The sequence below is a fragment of the Lathyrus oleraceus genome, chromosome 2 (genome assembly GCF_024323335.1).
Source record: "Lathyrus oleraceus cultivar Zhongwan6 chromosome 2, CAAS_Psat_ZW6_1.0, whole genome shotgun sequence".
Taxonomy (NCBI): Eukaryota; Viridiplantae; Streptophyta; class Magnoliopsida; order Fabales; family Fabaceae; genus Lathyrus; species Lathyrus oleraceus.
In genome coordinates, this window is record NC_066580.1 from 96757850 (window position 1) to 96770133 (window position 12284).

Sequence of the window (12284 nt, forward strand, 5' to 3'; positions counted from 1 at the left end):
AAATGGTAAAGGGAAATGATCCTTCCTGGTTGCTTTATTTAACTTTCTGTAGTCTATGCACATCCGCCATCCTCCTTCCATCCATTTTGCTACATGTTCGCCTTTATCATTTTGCACGACTATGATGCCTCCCTTTTTAGGTACCACATGCATAAGACTCACCCACTTACTATCCGAGATCTGATAGATTATACCTGCCTCAAGTAACTTAAGAACTTCTTTTTTAACAACATCACTTATTATATGGTTTATTCTTCTCTGATGTTCTCTAGAGGGTTTTGAATTTTCTTCGAGCGAAATCCGATTCATGCATACGGATGGGCTTATACCTTTCAAGTTAGAGATATTATATCCTAAGGCTGAGGGATATCTTCGTAAAACATCTAAGAGTTTGTATGTTTCCTCTTGGCTCAAGGTAGCACTGACTATTACTGGACAGTTCATCTCTTCATCGAGGAACTCATATCTCAGGTTCTTAGGCAGTTCCTTAAGTTCTAAGGCTGGCTTCTTAGGGCATGACATAAGATCTGGGGTAAGGGATAAACATTCGTAAAGGTTATCATCGATGTAGGGTTTCCCAAAGTCATCATCTTCCAATATGAGAGTTGATGGCAACTTAATTATGATTTCTTCTTGTTCTAATTCCCTAACGCACTCATCAATGATATCTATGGCATAACATGCGTCTCCCATCACAGGTGCCATAAGAAACTTTGAAAGTATAAGTTCTATCTTCTCGCCACCTACCTCAAAGGTAAACTTTCCTCTCTTGACATCTATTATGGCTCTTGCAGTCGATAAGAACGGTCTACCTAGATGGATTGGTATATAATTGTCCTATTTAATGTCCATGACAATAAATCAGTAGGGATAAGTAACTGACCTATCCTAACAGGGACACCTTCTAATATGCCTATCGGATACTTAACAGATCTATCGGCTAATTGAAGTGACATCTTAGTAGGCTGTAATTCTCCTAAGTTTAACCTCTCACAAACCACTAAAGGCATTAAGCTCACACTAGCTCCTAAGTCTAGAAAAGCTTTTTCGATGACATGACTTCCCAAAAGACAAGAAATGGAGAAATTTCAAGGATCTTTATCCTTTTTTGCTAACTTATTCTCGGAAATAGAATTGCATTCCAAGGGCTTCGGATCGTCGAGTCTACGTTTGTTGGTAAGGATGTCTTTGAGAAACTTTGCATAAGAAGGTATTTGGGTGATGACTTCTGTGAAAGGGATTTCTACGTGAAGTTTTTCTATAACCTTAATAAATTTCTGATACTGGTTATTGATCTGGGTTTGTTTGAGTCTTTGCGGATATGGTGTCGGTGGTTTATATGGCGGGGGTGGTACATTAGTTTTGTCTTTAGGTTCTTCTCCTTTTTCTTGACCTTCCTGTTTTTCAGATTCCTCTGGTTCCTTTACTTTGTCCGTGGGTTCGGTATATTCCTTAGAAGTTTTGGGTTCGCTCAATCTTGGGTTTGGTGGCTCATCATAAGCGTTCCCAATTTGTAGGGTAATGGCATTGGCTTGTCCTCTCGGATTCTGTTGAGGTTGTCCAGGGAACTGTCCTCCAGGTGTGGTCTGGGGGGCTTGGTTTAAAGCTACCTGAGAGATCTGGGTTTCAAGCATCTTAGTATGAGTAACTATTTGGTCAACCTTGGTTCCTAACTGGGTTATCAGTTCGTTAACGTGAATGTTTTGGTTCATGAACTCTTTGTTTTGTTGGGTTTGAGCAGTGATAAAATTTTCCATAATTTTCTCAAGGCACGGCTTTGGTGGCACAGGTTGCATAGGTTGATTTTGTCTTGGGGCTTGGTAACCTGGTTGTCTCGGAGGTGTAGTATTTTGGATAGGGTTATTGTTTTTATAGGAGAAGTTCGGGTGATTCCTCCATCCAGGGTTATAGGTATTAGAATATGGGTTCCCTTGGGTGTAGTTCACTTGCTCAGAGTTGGTTTCATTTAATAGACTGCATTCTACGGATTGGTGTCCTTTGGTTCCACATATCTCACAATCCGATGAAACTGCAGCTGCAGTATTTGTGTTTACGCACATATGCTCGACCTTAAGGGCTAATGCGTCCATTTTAGCTTGCATCATGTCTATAGAGCTTAACTCATGTACTTCTCCTTGGGCTTCCTTCTTCTCAACTGTCGCTCGTTCGACTCCCCATGATTGATGGTTTTGAGCCATATCTTCGATGAGGGCACTAGCTTCAGGATAAGGTTTGTTCATCAGCGCACCGCCTACGGTAGCATCGATGGTCATCTTAGTGTTATAGTGAAGTCCATTATAGAAGGTCTGAATGATTAACTAATTTTCTAAGCCATGATGTGGGCATGCTCTTAACAGCTTTTTATATCTCTCCCAAGCTTCGAACAGCGATTCTCCTTGGTTTTGGGTAAATCTAGTTATGTGGTTTTGAAGAACGGCGGTCTTACTTAGGGGAAAGTATCTAGCAAGGAATACTCTTCTAAGGTTATCCCAAGTTTTAATGGAATTGGGTGGAAGGGAATCTAACCATGATAAGGCTTTATCTTTGAGGGAAAAAGGGAATAATCTTAAACGGATTGCCTCAGGAGAAGCTCCATTGGTTTTAAAAGTGTCTGCTAATTGGAGAAAGATTTTTAAATGTTGGTTTGGGTTCTCAGTAGCGAGACCTGCGAATTTTCTCTGTTGTACTAGTTGCAACAGGGAGGGTTTAAGTTCGAAATTATTGGATGGGATGGTTGGGTTTACTATACTAAAACTAGGTTCTTCGTTCGATGGTTGGGTGAAGTCCTTAAGAGGTATTTGGTTTTGATCTTCGGCCATAGCTCTCCTAATTCTATGGAAGAATAAACGTGCGCAAGCGTAACGTTCAGGTTCCTCCAGAGGGTATACTAAGCTTCTGGTGCTGTGAGTTCTTCGCATTGACCGGCAGGTAACAACCTAAGTCTAAACGATATAACAACAGGGTACGAAATTTGAAGAAATTGGTCCCCGGCAACGGCGCCAAAAAGTTGATGCGTGTTGTTCGCAAGTATACGAACGCTTCAGAGTAATATAAAAGATTATCGAATCCACAGAGACCAAGTGTCAATCTATCGTTATCTATTGTTACGGTATTTATCCAAGGTAATCGAAATAGGGGGTTTTAGTGTGTACAATGAAAAATAAAGTATTAAATAAAATTTAATTAATAAAGACAGGTTCGAATGTAATTCACATAATCAATTAATAATCCAAGTACTAGCTAATAGAACTACTTATGGGCATTGTTTCCTACTTTGAAAAGAACTAATTTAACGGGAACTGTCGCTTTCGTGTATTCAGAACCGAGTTGTACTCCCTAATCAAACCCTCTTATTGTCACTTATAAAAAGGCGCGCATTGCGTTAGAGTAGTAAACCTATTTTTAATAAATATCGTATCTTGACTAAGTTGAAAAGTATTTTGACCTGGATTTCTTAACCAAAAGAGGTTCACACGAACCAGACTCTAAACTTATAAACGCATCCGAAAATAGTTTTAAAATCACTTTTCTTTTTAAGTCAATAACTCCTAATGAACTAAACAAAGCGCTTTCGCTGTATTTGAAATAGTTAAAAACAACTAAGTTTAAAAAGACGTTGGACGGCTTTCGATCTTACCCAACGAAAATTAAGTGTGGGAAAACTCAAGTTGAAAGACAAAATAGCCCTTAAGTGTTTCTACGAACAATTGTACGGAGTATTGGTTCAATTACGATCCTTACATTCTAACCTTTATAGGTTTAGCTAGACATGGTAAAGTAAAGGTGCATTTTAATTTAAATAAAAGTAGTGCGAGTGCGGAAAGTAAATAAAATTAGTGCGAGTGCGGAAAGTAAATAAAAGTAGTGTGAGTGCGAGAAATAAATAAAGTAGTGCGAGTGCGAGAAATAAATAAAGTAGTGCGAGTGCGAGAAATAAATAAAGTAGTCCGAGTGCGAGAAATAAATGAAAGTAGTGCGAGTGCGAGAAATAAATGAAAGTAGTGCGAGTGCGAGAAATAAATAAAGTAGTGCGTGTGCGAGAAATAAACAAATTAATGCGAGTGCGAGACATAAATGAAAGTAGTGCGAGTGCAAGAAATAAATGAAAGTAGTGCGAGTGCGAGAAATAAATGAAAGTAGTGCGAGTGCGAGAAATAGTAAAAGTAAAGACAGTGCAGGAAAGTAAAGTAGACAAAGGTAAGGTAATAAAAACCTTCTCCAATCGGAGGGTTGAATAAAGTGCGAAACGGAAATGAAAACGACGGCAGGATTAACTTCCTTCCAAAGTGCTCCAAACTCGATTACAGACTCGATTACAGTTGTGGCAACATCCCAATGTGAAGCGATTACCACTTTACAATACTGAATATATGCCTAAATATAACTAGGTTTGTTCTAAGTTTGGATGATGAAACAAATGAAATTGAGTCTCTATTTATAGGCAAGGAAAATAATGGAAATGACAAGGATGCCCTTCAGTTTGAAATTGGGAGGGAAAAACTTTCTTCTTGTGGCGCCCGCCACAACACCATGGCGCCTGCCATAAGGGTAAATTGTGGCGCCCAAGTGGAGGTAGTGGGAGACGTGGCAGTTGAGGGAAGTTGAACTATAACACTTCATGGCTGGACCCATGGTGCCAGCCACAGTGGGAGCCACAAGTGCAAAATGCTGATATTTAGTCTTTTTAGCTCATTTTCACTCCTTTTCTCGATCGGGGCTCCGATTAGACTGAAAACCTGAAAACAAAGAGAAACATAGTAATAACATAACAAAATAATAATAAAACAACTAAAATGCATGCGAAATCGGAGTCGAAAATACGGTGAATTTTAGTGTCATCAGAACTCTGCAAAGGGAATAATAGCATTTTGCTCCACTGGGGAAGGAAATAAACATTTTCACCACCAACTCTTAATGCTAGAAGAAATCTTCAAACTCAGAGGAGATACAAACATCAAAATCTGATCTGGCAACCCTACTGGGGACAAGCTATAAATGCTCTTGAGGAAACTACCCTTGCTGGAGAAATTGGAAATGAATCCTTCATCAACAAGCGACATATCGGGGATACCTCTTTCCAAATTAAATGAAAAGGGAAATAAGCCCTTTATCAATTGCACTAGGTAACTTCCTGCTGAGGAGATAATTATCTGGAACGGTAGCTTTGCAGGGAACACATGCTTACTCCGTTGGAGATTCTTACTCATGCTGGGGAAAGACAAGCTCCCTCGCGAGTAGACAATCAGGATAATGAGACAAGGAGTATTCTCAACTTAAAGCATATCAACTTTTATCAATCTATAAGGGATTTTAGGTCAGTCCACACAAGGGATGACAACCATACAAATGATAAAAATATAAATGCTAGTGCCTGATATAGAGGGATACACATCTCTAAAATATCAAGGCAAAAAATTGGAAAAGAAGGGATCATTCAAAGATCAACCATATACCAATCATGGATTGCTAACACTCTGCGGGAGAAACAAGTATGTATTCACAAACAAACTACCGGGAATACATTGGATGAACATCCAAAAATTCTGCTAGGGGAAAGCAATCCATAAGACAGATCAATCCACTGCCATCGATGAGAACTTCTCATACCAGACTCACTGGGAAGCTGATGATGAGGATATAAGGAGCAAGAACGCCAAAATATGAACAAATGTCTTACCCTTTGGTGATCATACTATCCTTGGGAAAGCACTAAGAACATTCCACTTATCCTTTCCGTGATCGTGAATGTTCACTTTGTTTAAAACAGTTTATTCATGAAAACATTATTTGTTTAAAACACTGATATTCATCAATTAAAACATGCAAACATTTGTTAAACAAAAACAAATAAAAGTGCAAAGAATTGGATAAAGGCTCAAATTTATTTAAGAGAATGGTAGTCCGCAAATGGTGAGACTCCATGGATCTTTACAAATTTGAAATTGGTGATATACATGGAAAAGGGCTACATTGAACATAATGACCATTTCTCCACCAACTCTGAATCCACTATATTCGAAACTTCAGTTGATGATGACTGAGCGAGAATCTTTGATAGATGACAGTTGTAGAACGAAGTCTTGTCAGGATGCAGTTACTTGCCAGATCCCTAACTTTTGCCTAGATTGCCCCAGGGTGAGGTACTCAATCTAGCCGGATATATATTCATTTTTTATGTCTCTAACTTTTGCCTGGATCGCCCTTTCGAGTTTTCAATCCACCGAGACGCTCATTTTTGCCTAAGCTTCCCTTTCTGGTTTTCAACTTAGCGAGATATTTTATTTTTTATTTTTTAGGAAAAGTATTTCTTGATTGCATCTGAATTCACAGGACCAGTGAAATCCTCCCCATCCATAGTTGTGAGCAACAAAGCACCGCCTGAAAAGGCTCTCTTAACAACGTATGGACCTTCATTGTTTGGAGTCCACTTGCCCCTGGAATCGGGCGCGAAAGACAAGACTTTCTTGAGCACGAGGTCACCTTCTCGGAACACACGAGGCTTGACCTTCTTATCAAAGGTTTTCTTCATCCTTTGTTGATATAACTGACCATGGCACATGGCAGTTAACCTCTTCTCTTCAATCAAATTCAATTGGTCATAACGACTCTGAACCCATTCAGCCTCAGTCAACTTGGCTTCCATCAAGACTCTCATTGATGGGATCTCGACCTCTATGGGGAGCACAACCTCCATGCCATATACACGGGAGAAAGGAGTTGCCCTTGTTGAAGTGCGAACGGATGTACGATAGCCATGCAAAGCAAATAGCAGCATCTCATGCCAATCTTTGTACATAACAACCATCTTCTGAATAATCTTCTTGATGTTCTTGTTAGCAGCTTCAACAACCCCATTCATCTTAGGTCTAATGGGAGAAGAATTATGATGTGCAATCTTGAACTCGCTACACAGCTCTTTCATCATCTTATTGTTCAAGTTAGATCCATTATCAGTAATGATCTTGTCGGGAACCCCATATCGGCATATGAGTTGGTTCTTGATAAACCTCACAACCACCTGTCTGGTCACATTTGCATGCGAAGCCGCTTCAACCCACTTGGTGAAGTAATCGATGGCTACGAGAATAAAATGGTGATCGTTTGACGCCTTAGGCTCAACCATGCCAATCATGTCAATTCCCCACATGGAGAAAGGACATGGTGAGGAAATAACATTCAGAAGTGTCGGGGGAACATGAATCTTGTCCGCATAAATCTGACACTTGTGGCATTTCTTCACAAACTTGCAGCAGTCAGACTCCATTGTCAGCCAATAGTAGCCTGCTCTCAACATCTTTTTTGCCATGGCATGCCCATTGGAATGAGTGCCAAATGAACCCTCATGGACTTCAGTCATCAACAAGTCTGCTTCGTGTCTATCCACATATCTCAGCAGAACCATGTCAACATTTCTCTTGTAAAGAACATCACCATTAAGGTAGAAACTTCCAGATAATCTCCTCAAAGTCTTCTTATCTTTAACAGATGCCCCTGACGGGTAAGTCTGACTTTGGAGAAAGCACTTGATATCATAATACCATGGCTTATTATATTTCACCTCCTCAACTGCAAACACGTGAAATGGTCTATCCAAGCGCATCACGGTAATCTTTGGGACTTCATTCCAATAATTGACAGCAATCATTGAAGCAAGCGTAGCGAGAGCATCTGCCATCCGATTCTCATCTCGAGGAATATGATGGAAGTCAAATTTAGTAAAGAAGGTTGAAATCCACCTCGCATAATCTCTATATGGGATGAGGCTGGGCTGATTCGTTTCCCATTCACCCTTAATTTGATTAACAACAAGGGCCGAATCGCCATAAACATCAAGATGTTTGATCCTAAGATCAACACATTCCTCCAAACCCATAATATAAGCCTCATATTCCGCCATATTATTCGTGCATTTATAAGTTAGCCTTGATGTAAGGAAAATGTATGCCTTGAGGAGTAGTAATCACTGCCCCAATGCTATTTCCATACTGATTGACAGCACCATCAAACACCATACCCCATCGGGAACCAGGATCTGGCCCTTCATCGAGCGTATGCTCATCATGATCTTTTATTTTCAAATATAGAATCCCCTCATCAGGGAAGTCGTATTGCACAGACTGATAATCTTCAATTGGTTGATGCGCCAAATGGTCAGCCAAGATACTACCTTTAATGGCTTTTTGAGCTCGATACTCAATATCATACTCAGATAACAACATCTACCAACGTGCAATTCTCCCAGTTAAAGCAGGCTTCTCAAAGATATACTTGATCGGGTCCATTTTGGATATCAACCAAGTTGTATGATTCAACATATACTGGCGTAGACGCTTAGCAGCCCAAGCCAATACACAACATGTCTTGGGCTTCTTACTCAAGTAGTATATTGCATATTCTTTCTTTCCTGATTTATCTTGCTGATCAACGACACAACCCATGGAATCATCAAGCACAGTCAAGTACATAATCAGTGGTCTCCCTTCAATAGGCGGAGACAGAATCAGAGGTTCGGACAGGTACTCTTTGATACTGTCAAAGGCCTTTTGGCAATCCTTGGTCCAATCATGACGCTGATCTTTCTGGAGGAGCTTGAATATAGGCGCACATGTGGCAGTCATGTGGGATATAAATCTTGAAATGTAATTCAAGCGGCCAAGAAAACCTCGGACTTGCTTCTCAGTTTTGGGCGCAGGCATCTCTTGTATTGCTTTGACCTTGGCAGGATCAACTTCAATACCTCTCTTGCTGACAATAAAGCCCGATAACTTTCCGGACCGGACTCCAAATGTACACCTGTTCGGATTCAAGCGGAGCTTGTACTTCCCCAAATGCTGGAAAAGCTTCAACAAGTGTTCTACATGTTCAAATTCTGTTTTCAACTTTGCAATCATATCGTCAACATATACCTCGATCTCCTTGTGCATCATGTCATGAAACAAGGTAGTCATAACACGTCGATAGTGGCTCTGGCGTTCTTCAAACCGAAGGGCATCACTCGATAACAAAATGTTCCCCAAGGTGTGATGAATATTGTCTTCTCCATATCCTCGGGTGCCATTTTAATCTGATTATAACTGGAAAATCCGTCCATAAATGAAAAGACATTGAATTTAGCCTTATTGTCTACCAACATATCAATGTGTGGCAGTGGAAAATCATCTTTCAGACTGGCTTTATTCAAATCTCTATAGTCGATGCACATGCGGACTTTTCCATCTTTCTTTGGCACTAGCACAATATTGGCCATCCATTGAGGATATGTAGAAGTCACGAGAAACCCTACATCAATTTGCTTCTGAACTTCTTCTTTAATCTTCACTGCCATATCAGGATGAGTTCTTCTAAGATTTTGCTTCACAGGCACACACTCAGGCTTCAACGTCAAGAAATGTTTCACGATATCAGTATCTAGACCAGGCATATCTTCATACAACCAGGAAAAGATGTTGACATATTCTCGTAGCAACTCAATCAACCCCTTCTTAACAGACTCTTCAAGGAGTGCCCCAATCTTCACTTCACGAATGCAGTCTTCAGACCCCAAGTTGACTGTTTCCAAATTCTCAAGATGTGGCTGAATGATCTTCTCCCCGTACTCAAACAGACGGGTAATCTCATCAGGAATCTCTTCAACATCGTCATCTTCTGCCTCAAATACAGGGAACTCAAAGTTGGGAGATGGTGTTGGATCATTATGTTCAATGGGTTTGATCAACCTGCATAATGTTTTTTAGTATAAAAGAGATTTCAGGATTCAAACAAGGAAAATCATTATGCAGATGAAAAAGTTGATTTTATTCTCTTTTTTAGGGTTTTATGGTGATCACCAATTTCATGCGAAAAGCAAAAATGAAAACTTTGGAAAACAAACATTTAACATGTGATTATTAATGAATATCATTGTATTAACAAAATATGCCAACAATGTCTTCACTTCTCCCTTTGGCATGGGAGAAGGGTTTTAAATAGGAATGGACATATTACGTTGACTGATGGATAACTTTTGGAACATCCACAACGATCCAATTATTGCAGATCCCGCCAGGTATGACAAAGTTGCCGAGGTCTTCCTATTCGTCTTGTTCAGTAATGGCAGCAGCTTCGTGATCCCCATCGGTGTGGATGAAACCTCCACTCTGAAACAGCCCAAGATCATTAGAAATACCGGAAGAATACCCTATACCAGACCGAGATTTATTCTCTTCCATCTTTATCATTTTCCCCAAACCATTAGTTGCGCCACGCTCGATGGCCGATTTCGCATCATTGTAGGAGACAAATGAAGAAAGTCCTTTCCTAGAAGGCTCAACAATAAATAAGGCTTGGAACGGAGTTCCAACCTCATCCTCAGCATCGATGTAGGAAAAGGAAGATAAATGGCTGACCAAGAGAGCCTTCTCTCCCCCTATCACCACTAACTTCTTGTTTTTGATGAACTTCAACTTTTGATGTAGGGTGGATGTCACGGCACCTGCTTCGTGAATCCATGGTCTACCAAGTAAACAACTGTACAAAGGATGTATGTCCATAACTTGGAAAGTGATCTGGAAATTACTAGGTCCAATTTTGATCGGGAGGTCTAATTCACCGATCACGGACTTTCGCGATCCATCAAAAGCTTTTACTACCACTCCACTCTGCCTCATGGGAGGCCCATGATATGAAAGTTTGGCGAGAGTGGACTTTGCCAATACATTTAGTGATGACCCTGTGTCCATCGACACATTGGACAGGGCGTCGTCTTTGCAGTTCATAGAGATATGTAAGGCCAAATTGTTGCATGCAGTTATATTTGCAACAATGTTATCAAACTGTTCAATTATGACATCGTGATCCACATATGCCACGTCCAGCACCCTTTGGAACGCTTCTCGGTGTGGCTCTGAATTCATCAACAAAGATAGGACAAATATCTTTGATGGAGTTTGAAGCAACTGCTCCACAATGTTGTACTCACTCCTCTTGATGAGCCTTAGCATCTTATCACCATCCTCTCTTAATATGCCATACTGGGCAACTAGGATGGGAGCTTTATCGGATTTGACAACAACAAGGTCAACACCCTTCACAGCAGGAATAGAATGATTTGAAGAAGAGGTCCCCACGGGACCGGCAGAACTAACAATATCCCTTTTCACGATGTTTTCGTGGGATTTCGGTTGAGCCGAGAAAACACGACCACTGCGGGTCACTCCACTAGCATCGGATATGCTTACAACAGAGGTTGAGGGCAACGACACCTCCTTCCAATTTTCAAGCATAACAGCATTGTAACGGTACGGGACCACTTTGTCCGAAACATACGGGACAGGGTCTGCTGGCTTTATCACAAGAGTTGGCACCACCTTCCTTTTGCTGCCATCATACTTAATGACAACAGGATTAGGAATATTGAACACAGGAGTAATAACATCAACTTCATCCTCATTACGATTTTGAAGTATCTCGATCATCCCTTTGTCTAGCATCTTGGATGTCCCTCCTTATCTTGCGGCTTCCTCTTTCATTGACAGTGCACACATGGCACCTATCGTGATCGTGCTCATAGCGACTGTGCTCACTCAACATCCTATGCTTTTCCACCAGGGATTGCCTTATATCATTCACATAAAGGACCTTATACTTGCCAGGGCAACCCTGGACCATATTGACAGCCTCCTTCCCATGCTCGGGTAATGGGTTCTTCTTAACATTCGGGCTTACATCCTCAAAGAATAGTATCCCACTCCTCACAAGGTCTTGCACCTTGGTCTTCAACCGGATGCAGTTCTCCACATCATGTCCGGGCACACCGGAATGATACACACAATGAAGTTCAGGCTTGTACCACCATTGAGGATTGGCCGGCACAGCAGGAGGATCACGTGGAGTTATCAATTTCCTATCAATCAAGGAAGGGTAAAGTTCAGTGTAGGTCATAGGAATCGGGTCAAAAGTCACCCTCTTCCTCTCATAATTGTTGGTGTTGTTGTTGTTATTGTTGCGAGGCTGGTAAGCCTATTGTTGTTGACGAGATTGTTGTGATTGTTGAGCTTGTCTGAAAGCAAGTGCTATATGAGCCACCTGGTGTTGGTTGACGACTGGCCGAACTTCCTTCCTATATGGAAATATCATATCAATAATATCTGGAAAAAATTTACACCAAAGAAGTACAGTCTTGGTAACCAAATAATACAATACAAGAGAAAAGGAGAATGAACATCATATGGAACCCTAGAAACAATCTTCCAAAGCTCTCGAGACCGGAAGATAAGCTGCACGAAGCCTCTTCACCTCCCTCTCAT

The 12284-nt window shown here is 40.8% G+C and overlaps 1 non-coding gene across 1 annotated transcript; it reads left to right on the top strand.

Annotated features, from left to right (window-relative positions):
• The first annotated feature begins 2328 nt into the window (after positions 1 to 2328).
• LOC127124636 (small nucleolar RNA R71) lies at positions 2329 to 2435 on the top strand. Its single transcript, XR_007804105.1, has one exon. It is a non-coding gene; the product is annotated as a small nucleolar RNA R71 (small nucleolar RNA).
• The last annotated feature ends 9849 nt before the right edge of the window (positions 2436 to 12284 follow it).